The 15,908-nt window shown below is 37.2% G+C and overlaps 1 pseudogene across 1 annotated transcript in view; it reads left to right on the top strand.

The window, feature by feature from the left end:
* Nucleotides 1-15,908, top strand: part of LOC308659076 (coiled-coil domain-containing protein 102B-like) — a 184,023-nt pseudogene that overhangs the window by 53,286 nt on the left and 114,829 nt on the right. Inside the window, exon 5 of the transcript XR_014024301.1 lies at nucleotides 12,096-12,212. The product of XR_014024301.1 is annotated as a coiled-coil domain-containing protein 102B-like (transcript). The remainder of the gene's footprint in view (nucleotides 1-12,095; nucleotides 12,213-15,908) is intronic.

Genomic DNA, 15,908 nt, shown 5'->3' on the forward strand with positions numbered 1-15,908 from the left:
CTTTGAGTGACTGTGGACAAAATTCAGCTATCAGCTGAAATGCATAATCTTGGATTATTGAAGCCAATACTGGACCCTTACTTTATTGCAAGTGAGAGTCAAATAGCATACAAAATGGCAGTACTTATCCTAAATGACTGTTTAATAATTCCCAATAGACACAATGGATGTTATTATTTTCCATATTGTTGATTTTTAATCTTATAACTTGGTAGTTCAGCTCTTGGAGGCACACCCACAACAATATATAAAAGAAAAAACATGCATTATATAGTTTGTGTCAAAAATACTAATGTATATCATAGTTGACAGGTTCTTTTAGTGAATTATAAACATGAAAATGAGTATATATTAATAGATCTTACACTTTGAGATAAACAGAAATGTTGATACTTACAGTTCTTGAGGGATGCTCATTCACAGAGACAGGGTATAGAGTTCGTAAGAAGGGAAATTGTCATTTAAAATTTTTTTTTTCTATGGAAAATTTCAAACACTTACAAAATAAACAGAATATCATCACAAACCACAGTGTTTATGTTAGCCATCAATAATAATTATAATTTTGTAGCCAATCTTGTTATTCTGTACCATCCCCATTCACATTCTTACCATACATTATCCTGTCTGGATTTCTGCATGTGTCTCAGAACATAAGGACTTTTAAAATTTTTTTTAATAAATGTAACCATACCAGTTTAAAACTAAAATTTAAAAACAATTTACTCATATCAAATATTCAGTGTTCATTTTTTTTTCTAGTATTGCAATGTTTCTTTTCAAAGTTCACTTAGTTGAATCATTAATTTGAGACATTGATTGGATATATGGGTTTTAAAATGTGTAGGGATCCCCCCCCATATATCTTTCCCCTTTTTGTCTTTGAATTTATGTAAGATAAGATTTAGCCAGTAAAGCTGAGCTTGGGTTCCACAGGTCGTACCTGTACTGCAGTTTGGTATGTCTCCTGTATTTCTATAGGTGGTAGCTGGACTTGAGGAATTAGGTGGGACAGGGTTTCAGGACTACAAGTCAGAGTTTTCCCCTAGGAAGACCACAGAGGTCGTCTCCATGGTATCAACTGATAATGATACTCATTGACTCTATCCATAAATCTAGGAGTTGCAAGATTTTGACATTGGACCAGTTATTTCTGCTTATTAGTTGTGCCTGGGAGAAGGTGGCGGGTTAGAGGGAGGATACACTTCCCAGCAGTGCTTCAGCTCAGGGTTTGAACAGGGGGATGCTCCTCGGCGGCCAGGAGGGAGCTCACTGAATTCCACATTGGACAGCAAAATAACCACAGAGACACAGAAACGTAGAACTCAGAACATGATATAAAAATAAAGTGTTAGAGATGCCCCAGCCCACTGCAGAGGGGAAGGGAGTGCAGGAGGGGAGAGCAAAGCTGGGGAAGGAGACTGTCCTGGGGCTCTGCTCAAGAGAGGAGGCGGAGCCCAGCCTACCCAGAGGCAGTGGGGGAGTCCTGGAGAGAAGAAGGTGATGATTAAGCTCTCAAACAGCTGTTGATACCCTGCAGTTCTCCAATCCTCAGTGTATTGGTTAGCCAACCTGCACATTAGGACTCAGGAAAAGGTCCCTGGTTTTATTCCTGATATCCATAGAGTTTTGACTTTGCTAGACTGGTTGCTTTGCCTGTTTTTGTAGAGTTTTGCAGGCATTTTTTTTTCCTTTTTGCAGCGCTGTGAAAGGAACCCATGGCCAAATGCATGCCAGGCTAGTGCTCTACCACTGAGCCACATCCCTGGCCTGAAAACCTTTAAAGTAGTTGTCAACCCTGCACCCTGACCACCTTCCCACAAGTCACCACAGGGGTAGCTACATGGTTTTCAATTCCAGATTTCCAAGTATGGTCTTTGTAAATTAATCTGCCTAAAGACAGAACTTTACCAGCAAGTTCTTCTCGCCCATGTGACCTTCCAGCCACTTTTGAAGGGCTTATTTCCAATCTTCAGTGATAGTTTGAAGCATGTGGCCAGGGTGGGCAAGACATCTAGAGTACCTAACAGGAGATACTTTGAACTATTGGTGTTGTGAGACAAACTAATGGATAGGTCACAGAATCTGTAGCATTTCTGATGGTTTCCAATTTTCCTTTTCATGAAAATATTGGAGCAGGAGCAACTGGATCGATCAGCTTATAGTTAATAAAAACTAAATTTTAATATCAAGTCAAAATGTAGCTTTGCCATATACTTAGAAGGATAATAAAACAACACAATGACTGCTATTACAAAACATTTTCTGTTTCTACCTAACATGTGAAATCAAAATTTTCAGTGCCTACATCAACGAAATAAAAAATAAAACTGATGGTAATTATGATCTCATTTTATCAATAAGTTATTTTACCTATATATACACAAATTAATCTAAAAAATCTATTCATTTATCTCATTAAGAGATGAATTTCTAGTAAATAATTAGTTTATATTTAATACTTACCTATTAAAATAAATAATTTCTTGTTTTTTAAAGCAACTATCTACTCATAGTAATTTTTATTTGTTTTTCTTACATATACATGACAGTACAGAGTATCTTGACATTTTATACATACATGGAGTATAACTTATTCGAATCAGGATCCCATTCTTGAGATTGTACATGATGTGGAGTTGTCTATTCATATATGCACAGGTTGTCGATTCATATATGCACATCAGACATTTATATCCAATTCATTCTACTATCTTTCCTATTTCTATTTCCCCTCTCTTCCCTTCATTACCCTTTGTCTAATCCAATGGACTTCTATTCTCCCTCCCACACACTTTTTGGTGTTAGCATCTGCATATTAGAAAAAACATTTGGCCTTTGTTTTTTGGGGATTTATTTCACTTAGCATGATTTTCTCCAGCTCCATCCATTTACTGGCCAATGCCATAATTTCATTCTTCTTTATGGCTGAGTAATATTCCTTGTGCAAATATGCCACACTTTCTGTATTCATTCATCTGTTGAAGGGCACAAAGGTTGGTTTCATAGCTTAGCTATTGTGAAGTGAGCTGCTATAAAAATTGATACAGCTGTGTCACTGCAGTATGCTGATCGTGGTCCTTTGGGTTTATACTAAGGAGTAGGATAACTGGGTCAAATGGTGGTTCCATTCCAAGTTTTCTGAGAAATCTCATACTGCTTTCCAGAGTGATCACACCAATTTGCAATCCCACAAGCAATTATCAGTGTGCCTTTTCCCCACATCCTCGTCAACATTTATTGTTACTTATATTCTTGATAACTGCCATTCTTACTGTTGTGAGAGGAAATCTCAGTGTAGTTTTAATTAACATTGGAGGATCTATTCAGTAATGTGAGAGGTGTGTGTCACGCAGTATTATTGTGTTGTTGTCTACTTGATTCTTGAAATTGAGAAGAGTTTGTTTGATGTATGTAGAGGCTATATTGCTTGGGGCATAAATACTTAAGATTATTATGTCTTGTTGATATATTTTATATATACATAATATATATTATATAATGATATATTATATATATTTATATATATAAATATTATGTATAATATATATATATATATATATATATATATATATATTATATATATATTTTCCCCTAAGCACTATGAAATGTCCTTATTTGTCTCTTTTGATTAACTTTGGCTTGGAGTCCATTTTATCTGATATGAGGATAGAAACCCCTGCTTGTTTACAAGATCCACATGGATTATGTTTTTCCCCATCCTTTTCCTTTAGTCAGTGGATGTCTCTGCCTATGAGGTGCATCTCTTGGAGACAGCATATTGTTGGATTGAATCTGCTGGTCTATGTCTTTTGATTGATGAGTTTAGGCCACTAATGTTCAAGGTTATTATTGAGATATGATTTGTGTTCCCAAGCATTTTGGCTTATATCTAGTTTTTGATTTGAATTAGTTTCTGCTTTGATTGACTATTCTTCTAGCGTAGTCTTTACTTTTGCTGTGTTCAGTTCTTTAATTTTTCGTTTCTTCTTCATGAGGTATTTTATTGAGTATGTTTTGTAGTGCAGTTTTTCCGGTGTGAATACTTTTAACTTTTCTTTATCATGGAAAGTTTTTATTTCTTTGTCAATTCTGAAGCTTATTTCCCACAGTAAAAACAGTAAGTTTGCAAAAGGTTTTACAGTTTTGAATGATGGAGAGGGAGAGGGCAGAAGTGATGTAGCATGTGATGATTATGAGGGAGGAGGAGAGACAATAGAAGTAAAAAAAAACATTAAAGGAAGAGGGAAAGAGAGAACAGTAGAGATAGGTTGTTAGCAGATGAAAGAAAAAGAATCAAGTAAAACACATAATTGAGAGAAAAATACATATAATGTAGAAATTTTAAAAATTAAAAATAAAAGAATACATAAAAAAATCTGAAATATACTAATGAAACATCCTAGTCCTCAAAATACTGATTGATGAAAAATTACTGGCTTCAAAAATGCTAGAAATGAGAAATAAATTTGAATATGTAAATGTCCACAAACTCTTAAGGTCCCAATTAAACAGAGAAAAAGAATGAATAAAAAACTCAATGAAAAGCTCAAGAATTGTTTCTGTTGGAGTTCAAAAGGTTCTCAGCTTCCCTTCTCAGCAGTGTTAGGTGGGGTGGTCTGCAGTGTGATGCTTGCTCCACCCTCAGGGTGGGGTTGTTGGAGTGGGAGAGGAAATCCTGTAGGTGGGACTCCTGCAGGTAGGCTTAGGTGGGCTCCAGGTTCTTCTATGAATACCAATTGGTCTGGAGATTTAAATCCGCACACCTCCACAGCCCAGCAATTGCTGGTCCACACTGGAGGACTGCACCCAGGAATCTCCACTGGGTTCTAGTTGTGCAATGGCGGAGCGAATTTTTAGCCCACCATGTCACTTGCAGACCCCATGTTTTCTGGTCTCAGGTTCAGTCTACAATATCAATGTCATCCACCATTGTCCTTCTGAATTTTTTGCCAGGCTCATCTCCCCCAGTGGGTCCTGCAAACAACTGGATTTGGGGGGTGGGCAGAGCTGGAGAGCAGGGTTTCCATGACCAGTGGTCCCTGTTTAAACTTCTGCCCTCGTCTGATTTTCTCCTTGTCAGTTAGGCACACTCTCTGGTACTTGGGTTTGCCAGGAATCACCTCCTCCAGCTGATGGCCCTGGCACGTTGGCTGCAAAAGGGTTCCTTCTTCCTTTGTTCTCTGCACACAACCGAGAGAGACGGGGGCTTCTTTTCTGCATAAGTATATTGCGTAGCATACCTTCCAGCTTAATTGGGCTTTGTTTTTGGTCTCTAAACTCTCAGTACCCAGACACTCCTGAGGCCTCCTGCAAATGCGAATTCCTTTAATTTCCTTATCCATCCACTTGGCTCTCAGAGGGGCACCTCTGGCTGTTGCCTCCAGCCACGGTAGTGGGTGGTGCTGGGGATTTCTTCCTTATTTTATTATATCCAACCTCCTAAGTCTGCAATCTGCTTTGAATGTCCAGTGATAAATCCCAGTAAATTTGCCCGCACTTGTTTTTCACCCACTTTGCTGAAAAGCTTCTTTCTTGGTTTCATACCACAAAACAGCCAGGGAAGAGGCCATCTCTATTCCACCATCTTGAAGCCTCCCTCATAATAATTATTAAGATGATTCACTACAAAAAACTTGACATTTGGAGCCTTACAGCCACAATATATGCATACATATATTAAATATGGTTGCATATTATAGAGAAAAACAAATTTTAAGCATAAATACATGTTATAATGTGATAATCTGGAAGAAATAAAGTAGAAATACATTTTCAAGGACTAAAAATAACAACATTAACTTTGAATACATGGCAATAAATACAAATTTGTAAGGTTGGAGTATCACTGATAGCAGTAAAGTCGGATATAATTATTTCATTTAAAGTGCCATCATTTCAAATTCACTAGAAATTTTATTTTAAAAGCTAAAAAAAATGCACTTTTCTAAGACAAACTTTAAGGGATGGTGAAGTAGGCCTCTATCCCAGCAGCTCATGATGTTGGGGCAGAAGGATCATGAGTTCATAGCTAGCCTTAGCCATTTAATGACACCCTGTCTCAAAATAAAAACTAAAAAGGCTGGGATGTGGCTCAGTGTTTAAGTTCCCTGTGTTCAATCCCCAGGACCAATAAACAAAAAAGTAGACAAACACAATTTAAGAATGTAAATGTTAGGCTAACTCTTGACTCAGTACTGCACTCCTCTAATCCAGCTACTCAAGAGAATGATGTTGGAGGATAGCAAGTTCAAGGTCAGCCTTGGCAGATTTAGCAAGGTCCTGTCTAATAAAAATAAATAAAATGGGCTGGGGATTAGTTTAGTGATGGAGCACCCCTGGATTAGATAACCACTACCAAAATAATAAAAAAGAATTTTTTGAAGGATAGATCTGCATGAGAGTAAAAGAGCACAGACCCCTGAGATAATTCACTTATTGTCCTTATTTTGACCTAAAAAATTTAACCAAGCTTTCATTTATCAAAGCTGGCTTTCCTGCTATTATTTAATGTTATAGAAAAGAATTAGATAAAATTTACTTTAAAAATTTTCAGCTGAAATATTCTGAGCCATGATCTAATGCATGAAGTGCCTCTCTGTGGTGTCTCTGAGTGTGTGAAGACGTCTTTGTGGGTTCATCGTTAACTGAAATTACTTAGAACCCCAACCCGGCTGTTGGATATCCTGGCATTGGAGTGCCATTCCTTCTCACATCCCTCACCTTTTATGAGGATAGGGCAATACTGTAAGAACCTGGTAAACAGATAAATCTTGTTTTGTTGCGTTTTTTTATTCTGAATTAATGGATATTCAATAGTTATCCCAAAGGTCAAATTAAAAACTTGTGCATCACAACAAAGACAATGAGAAGAGTCTTGGAAAAGCACTGGCCAGGGCTAATTCGATTACAATTTCAAAAACCAACTCACCTTCAATATGAAAAGAGATTTGGGGGCAAGGATGATACAGACACTGTCAAATTTGTCTTGGTCATCCAAAGAGAAGTAGGTGGTTTCCTATGCTCATTGGGGGAGGAGAAATAGGGAGAGTTGAGAAATACACAGAATGAAAAAAATGGCAAAACTTGGTGATTAGTTAAATGTTGTGGATGTGTCGGGGTGCAGGGGACCTGACCGAGAAGGAGAAGTTAACAGATTCCTGACATTGTCAACCAGGTGGCCGTTCATTAGGAGACAAACAAGCAGGAAGAAAAACGTAGGGGGAAAATCTATGACTTTATCATCTTTGATTTAGGACCATAAAGAGAGGCTTGAACAGTGACAGAGAGATGGTGGCTGAAGCCAAAGGAGGAGATGGGGTGACACAGGGTGGGTTATCCAATAAAGCACATGAGGCTTGGCGGAATGACACCAGGCAGGACAGATGGAAAAGGAGGAATTGCACAGAAATCTAGAAGGAAGGGAGAAGGATTAGCTTTTAAAAAAAAAAAACCTGAGTCTGAGACAGGATATTTTCAAAACCATGTGTACTTCTGTCAAGGATACAAGTAAGAGAGGGTGAGATGTGGGTGTAGGAAGGCCAGGGGAAGGCTGAAGTGAGTGGAGAACGGAGGGAGAGGGAAAGGTGGGGAGAAGGTGTCTGCAGAGCTCCAAGGGCATTGGCAGACAGAAGGAAGAGGGGGAGCCAAAGCGCCAAGCCTGGAAATAAGGAGGATCTTCTCCCCTGGACCTCCCACAGTCACTTGTCCCCAACCTAAATGAGAAGTATTGAGGAGTTAAATATGTCTAGGAAACCTTAGGAAAGATATCAAATCCTGAGGGCAAGTGGAATAATGAGCCTTCAATTCTAGGAATTATTTAAATTCCTTAACAAGAGAAAAGAAGGAAAGACTCTGGTAGATGCATGCACAGTGGTAGATTTTATCGTAAGTATTTGGAAATCTTGGCTATGCATGGCTTCTTCTGCAAGAAGGGAAGCTGCAGGATCTTTTCCTAGAGCAATGGGAGAAATGGCGAGTTTAGTGTTCAGGGGAGATTGAATGGTGCTGTATTGTGCTGTATTGTTAATGATATTGACATAAACATTCCACACGTTATTTCACAAAGAACAGAATTTTGCAATCTGCCTTAGTTATGTAATCCTTGCAGACCATCCTGACAGATAAAATGACAGGCAAAATGAAAATAAATGGATGGGTTAGATTATATTTTTGTGCCCTTTTGTTATGAATTTTTCTCTTCCTACCATATTTGGATAAGTAGAAAAATTTTTATTGATATGATATACAATATTTTCATTTTTTAGACATCATCTTGAGATTATTTTTCAACCCATGCTTGTCTTGATTCACAATACACATTTACATATAATGTTGATAATTTTCCAGAAACAAATCATGGCAGATATTTCTGAAGTCACAGACGTGGCACATTGCCTGGTTTAACTTTCTGTAAACACTGCAGAGTGAAAAGTGGGTTTTTAAAGAGTAATTTTGGAAATATACTTCAGTGCAACCTTGGAGAAGAAAGACCTTACAAGAGAATATACTAAATAAATATTAAATAAAATGACATGAACTTGGAAAATGCTTTCTGATGCTGACTCACTCACTTTATCTGGTACCTGCTATTTCTGTCAGTTGCAATTTAACTAATGTGACATGTCATTTGTGGATGACATTCATAATGTTTCTAAATTAATCGTCTCTAGCATCCATAAGCCCACTGCTTTCAAATTTCAGTTTCTAAATAGATTGTTACAACTCCATTAATCTAAACCTAAAGTCAAAGTGGTAAGTGGCAAAATTAAAGTGAGTTCCAGTTGAAACTCAAAACTGCAAAATAATTAATTTAACTCAGTTTTTCAAGTAGAAAGTAGCTGTTTCATTAATTTATCAGTTTTCTCTGCTATATATTACTTTAGTAGCTTCAGATGCACACTGCGTCATTTCTTATATTTAGTTATTTTGCTCTTCCGTGCTTGAAAGGAGCACTGAGACGGACAGGGTGGCTGAGCAGGAGATGAGGGGGGAGGGATAAAATAACTTTAAAGTGCGTCTTTTGCTGATTTGGAACTTGCTAACGGGATCTGAGCAGAGAGAAATTACAGGATCTGAATTACTTTCTAGAGCTTTCTTTGGCTGCTGTTTTGAGAAAGAGAGCATGGGGCCACACGTAGAAACAGAAGGATGGAGGCTTACTCCTATGCTAAGTGAGGGATCCTGGCAACTTTTAATCAGAATAGCAGTGGTGGATTTGGAGAGAGGTAACTGGATTTATAATTGTTGTAAAGGCTCAGCTGATGAACCAAATTAATTTGCTTTTAATTTGGATGGCACATGAGAGGATTGAATTAATGTATCCAGTATTGTTGACCTGGTCCACGTGGAAGATGGGATTGATATCTGCTGAGTTGGTGAAGACTGATGGACCAACAGGTTTGAGGGAGAAGTTCTGACTTTGGCTTTCCAAGGTGTTGAGTTTGAGATGTCTACAAAGATGAGAAATTGGAACCTGGAAATATATCTCAAGTTCAGTAGGAAAAACAGGCTTCAAATAGACATTTGGAGACGGTCAGCATTTTGATTAGTGCACAATGCCACCAGTATATGTGAGCTGACCTAAGGAGCAAATGTGTGACGTTCACAGGGGCAAGGATGAACCTTGGGACACTCCAAAATTCTATTCTGTATTCCAGCCCATCCGGGAAATTTGTCTAAAGATACATTGTGGAATTTCTTAGGGGACGATCTTTTATTATCTTTAAAACTTGTATTTATTCTGTCATAAACTTCTGAAATTTATGAATGCAATGTACTAACTGGGCACAGTGACACATGCCTGTAATCCCAGCAACTCAGGAAGATGTGAAGAAGGAGGATCACAAGTTCAAGCCCAGTCTCAGCAATTTACCAAGACCCTAAGCAACTTAGCAAGGCCCTGTCTGAAAATAAGTAAGTAAGTAAATAAGCAAATAAATAAGTAAATTAAATAAAAAGGCCAATAGACAATGCAAATATGGCTCAGTTGTTAATTTCCTCTGAGTTCAATCCCAAGTACCAAAAAAAAAGTAAAGAAATTAATGCAGTATACTCTTGCCTTTTCCTGAAGATACTAGTTACTTTTAAAATCAGTGTATTATTTTATTCCGTAGTTTGTGTCCTCTTGTTAGTGTCTCCCCTACCACCTGGCATTCTGTTTCTTAATCTTGGTGTTAGCCATTTTTTCCCTTTCTTCTTGCTCCTGGGGTCTTTGAATGTTCAGAGAGCTTTGATTTTGACATTGACATTGATGAGTGAAAACAGAAATTTTAAAGTGTCTGATGTGGATTTCCTTTGCTGTTGTTTAGGGAAATTTACATTATGACTCTTTTAGACAATGAGAAGATTTATTGATTGACATAGTTTCTTGTGGATTAAAAGCTAAGCCTTCTGAAAGTAAGCCAGGGCCATCAAGTGTCCAGAGGAAGCTGAATTTTCTTTTGGTGAACCCAACTCAAAAAAACAGTTTAACTCTTGCAGCTCGCCATTTCCTCTGTCAAAGTGAATTTCCTTTTATTTTACCTTGGATTAATGTCACACTACTTAACTCACATAGTAGTGGGTTGAACACGCAGAGACCAATGGTCATAAATTCTGCAGTATCTCTTGCTCTGACTCTCAACTCTCCTGAGCACTCTTCACGGCGCCAACTGAACCATTTCAGCTGTGTTTGGGAAATCAGCTCCTGTCCCTAGTGTACTCCATTGCCTTTGGATTGGGACTCTGGCCTCTTCGACTATGCTTCCTCTACTATATATCAGCTTATTGCTTTTCAGAAAATTATTTTACTGGATTTTATCTTTATAACTACAAATGCAGTGTTGAATTCAGATGCAGGTAAAGAATTCAGTAAAAAGCCTCTTAAAGTTTTCTCCTTCTAGTTAGTAACTTTGTTACAAAGATGCTTATGCTTCTTTAAAATATGGTTCATGCCAGGCATGTTGGTGCATGCCTATAACCCCAGAGGCTTGGGAGTGTGAGGCTGGAGGATCTCGAGTTCAAAGCCAGCCTCAGCCAAAGCGAGGCACTAAGCAACTCAGTGAGACCCTGTCTCTAAGTGAAATACAAAATCGGGTTGGGGATGTGGCTCAGTGATCGAATGACCCTGAGTTCAATCCCCAATAATAAAAAAGAAAATATATGGTTCATTTTTCTGTAGAGTAGGGATAATAATAGCAGTGCCTAACACTTGGGTCACTACCAGCATGAACTAAGACAATGTTTCAAGTTCAGTTCCTGGAGACTAGAACATACTGGTAATATTATCAGCATTAACAATGTCATGAATAATCCTGTTTTTAAATTTTTGAATAGGCTGTATTATATTGTCTTGTGTATTCTAATTTATCATGAGATTATATACAAGTTATATATAATTCATGATGAAACATTTACCTATATGATATAAGGAAGAAATACATTAATAAAATAGAACAGCATGTATGTATAGCTACATATTTTATATATTTATCAAATTTCATATTTCTGCTAAAAACTTCTAATTATAAGAACAGGTGTGGAGAAATATCACCATTTATGTTAATAGTATTCAAATTCCTAGGTTTTTATACCTGTTCCTAGGTTTTATTGGTATTTTTCAGGTATTTTTAGATGTTTTATATACATTTTACCAACCCAAGCACCATTTATATATTTTTTCTCCAAGTTTGCCTCCGCTACAATGAATTTAATATTTATACTTTATGTTAAATAGATATAAGACTGATTATAAAAAGCACTGAGGTATTAATATTCTGGACTAAAAGATCAGAATTAATTCATTAATTTGGAAGTCAACTGACCCATTGTTAGGAATACGCAGAGGTAACTGAGTTTTGTCCCCTTTTCAATTGAAGGATGAGATTTATGGAGACTTGCTGATTTTTTTCGTAACAAATCAGTATTTTCCAACTACAAGCATTGTAATAAATGGTCCAACTATAATAGTTATAATAGCAACAACAAGGCCTGTCAGAATCCACATGGAAAATAAAAAAAAGATTTAAAAAAATCGGAAAGATTAATGGGCATTAGTCTGGAACCAGCTAGCTTTTGTAGCGTGTTGTGATTATAGTTCGAACTTTCTTTTTCAGCCTGACATTCTTCACAGTCAACGTGAAAGTGAAACAGGAGGAATTTCAGGAGATATAAAGGAAAAATCTACACCTCAAAACAGCAAGGATAGAGTCATCTGTGAGCTAAGAGCAGAGGTAAGGTATTGGATAAAGGGTGCAACATTATTAAATCACACTTGAAAATGACTAAATTATATACCATTTTAAATTGCACAAGTGAGGTTACTTAATGAGGGTGAGTGCTGCTTGTATAGTAATAAGCTTATATAATTTATGTAAGATTCTTTGGAATGATACTCCTAACTAGATGTGAGCTATCTGAGCAATCCAATAGACAAAGCAAGTCTTATTGTGAGTAAATATCTATTGAAAGTTCAATCATCTGATGGAACATAATGTTAACTTATTTTCAGAAACAATGACATACAAAATATGTGGCATGTCGATTCTGGTGACATTACCAACGCTATTAACAGCTAACAACACTGAGACATAGGATAAATTCACATTGGTTATAGCTAATTGATTTATTTTCCGTTCTGACTAGCAACTGCAACAGATAAATTTTCATGAATTTGTAAACTCAGAGTGTTTTTCCTGTCTTAGATACAAAGCAGGAATTATTGTTCTTGGACATAGGAGGAGGGGTTGAATTATTTATATTTCATTGAAAACTGTGTTGCGTTAAAAATAGAAAATAGCAAATTATTTATTTTATAACGGGTGATTCTGGACAAATGCTTTGGATACAAATGTATAGGAACAAGTTAGGAAATGGAAAAGAAGTTGGTGAAAATATAGGATTGGAGGAAGGTGATTTGTATGAGGCATTTCGTTTCCTAAAAAATTCTTCAAAGACAGAGCTCATGCTGGAGTGTATTTTATGTCAGATGAACCAAGTGCATTGGGAAATGCATAGATTTGGGAGTCAGAAGCAGCAGAATCATCTTCTGATTATTTTGTTGAATTCCTTAAGCCCCTCTGTGTCTGAGTTTACAGAGATGGGAGTGATAATAGTCACAGTAATTACATAGGGGCTTTAAAAACAAAAATGTGCCTGGGGAAAACTTGGTGGAGAAGAGTTCTTGTACTTTGGTACTCAGCCCAGCTGTTCTGGAAAGTGGGGGCTTCAGGTCTTGCCTGCACTGCCTCTCCCTGCTGCTGGGGTGTCCTTCACCCCTCCTCCTCAAGACGCCTCGCAGGTGTTGGAACCGGAAATATGCACCAACAGATCCAGATGAGAAGGTGACTATTGAAAACAACCGCTTTTCAATCAAAGGAGAGAAGGATGGCTCTTGTGCCTTTTGTTTCTAAGAGGCATCCAATCCTCAGGAGAGCTGCCACTTTCCCTGGGCTCTGCGCTCTCAAGAGCACCTTTGATAAAGCACTGCTGGACATGCAGCTAATACCAGAAACAGAGGAGGGAGACCTGTCAGACTGCTTCCTGTAGCTCTCCTCAAAACCAGAGGCGTGGGTGCATACACCCGCGTGTGTGTAATGTTTTTAAAGAGCAGTTTTAGTTTCACTGCAAAATTTGGCAGGAAATAGAGTTTATATATTCACCCCTCTCTGTACAACATCTCTCAGGATTATGGTGCTCAGTAAAATCAATGAACCAACGTCGACGCATTATCAACTGAGTCCAGGGTTTGCATTAGGTTTCACTATGTGTTGTACATTCTGTAGGTTTTGGCAAATGTCTAATCCCAAGCATCTATCCTAAAACTCCTGTATGATCCACACCTTATCCCTCCCTCCCCTGAAACCTTGATGACCACTGATCTTTTCTTTGTCTCCATACTTGCCTTTTCCAAAATATCGTGCAGTTAGAATCATACAGTGTGTTGTATTTTCCGATGGACTTCTTCAACAGAACAATATGTATTTAAGGTTCATTGACATCCTTTTTTGGTGGCTTGATAGTTGATTTCTCTTTAGTGGTGAATAATATCACATTGTCTAGATATACTACATTTTGTTTATTTCTTCGCCTTTTGAAAAATAATCTCTATTGCTTTCCTACTTTTTCTATTATACATAAAGCTCCTATAATTTTTTTTCTGCAAGTTTTCAAGTGGAAATAAGTTTCAACTCCTTTAGATTAATACCAAGGATGTCTGTTGCTGAATCATATGGTAATTATAGGTTCAGTTTTGTAAGAGATTGACAAACTCTCTTCCGAAGTGGCTGAAGCACTTTGCATTTGCTCCACATGATCACCAGAATTTGATGCTTGGATTTTGGAAATTCTAGTGATTTTGCAGGGGCATGTTGTTGTGGTTATAGTCTAAAGTTTCCTAGTCATGTGGGATACTAATGTTTGTTCCTATGCCTGTTTGTTATCTTGTCATCGTGGTGGGTTTTGTGTTCATATCTTTTGTCAACTCTTAAGTAAGCTTGTTTATTTTCTTATGATTGGGCTTTAAGAGTTCTTTGTGTATTTTGTTTAACAGTGATCTGCCAGATCTGTGTTTTGCTAATATTTTCTCCTAAACACATAAAACTTCAAGAGTATGCATTAAAGAGGATCAAATGTAAATGAAATTTGCAATATTTTTTAAAAGTTAACAACTTTAGCCCAAAGAAGTTAATTATAATAAATCTTTTGAAAAATGATGTGATTATTTTAGGATGATTATATCCAATTGTTTTATTTTAAACATTTCCATATCTAAGCATGTTTATTATATAAATAATTGGAAAGTATAGAGAAGTAAAAAAGAAAAAAAAAACATATACATATTAATCTATTTGCTTATATATGTATAAATAGATATACTATATATATAAATGTATATGGTTTCTTAAAATTGTGTAATTATATCAATTTTATTAAAATATAAACCATTTTTAAAACATGGGTTCTTGCTTTTAGATATAAAATCAACACTGTAATAAGGAGCCTCATGCAAATACATACATTTAAAAATGGCTTAAATTCCTCGAAGTAGAATGTTTATTTTTGAAATAAAAAATATTGGTCAAGAAGATGTTTATTTTTGAAATCTTTTATACACACTGCCAAGTGCTCCATTAGAAACATTATATCAATTTACATTTTCACTAAGTATATCTAAAAACTCTATTATTCACAAAGCAAACATTAAAGACTCAGTAAAAGAGCAGAGGCTTTCCACCTAGGCAACCTGGGAAACAACTGGCAGTCTGGTGTGCCCCTGGGGTTTTCCTTGGGCTGTATATAGACCTCAAAGATGCTAACCGTCTGGGAACACCAATAGGTAGAGACGGATGAAGAAACAAAAGCCATAATGAAAATGTAACCTAAGTCGGTTTGCTTTTGTCAAAGGACCAGGAAGATCAAGACAAAAGTTCGAGGACAGTAATGCTTGAATCCAACCAAACTCACGGGGGGGGGGGGAAGAGCCCCACCTCCACTCCTGCTAGAAGATGCTGAGAGGGGAGGACATCATTTCATTCTGGTCAGGTGGTAAGAAGTTCCCCAATCCTCCTTGGGAGGATTGTTATGGTTTAGATGAGGTGTCCTCCAAAATCTCATGTGGGAGACAAGCTAGAATTTCCAGAGGTGAAGTGATGAGATTGTGAGATACTTAACCTAATTTATGGAGTGGATTAATCCACTGAAATAGATTAATTGGTTGGTAACTGTATGTCGGTAGGGTGTGTCTAGAGGAAGTAGGTCACTGGGAGTGTGCCTTTGGGGTCTCTATTTTGTCCTTGGGTAGAGGAGCTCTCTCTGCATCCTGCTGTCATGAGGAATCTCTTCTGTCACCCTCCTGCCATGATGTTCTGCCTCAGACCCAGAGCTTTGGAGTCAGCTAACCATGGGATGAACCTTTGAAACCACGAGCC

The sequence above is a fragment of the Spermophilus citellus genome (genome assembly GCF_964194105.1).
Source record: "Spermophilus citellus genome assembly, chromosome: 10".
In the NCBI taxonomy this organism is placed as follows: domain Eukaryota; kingdom Metazoa; phylum Chordata; class Mammalia; order Rodentia; family Sciuridae; genus Spermophilus; species Spermophilus citellus.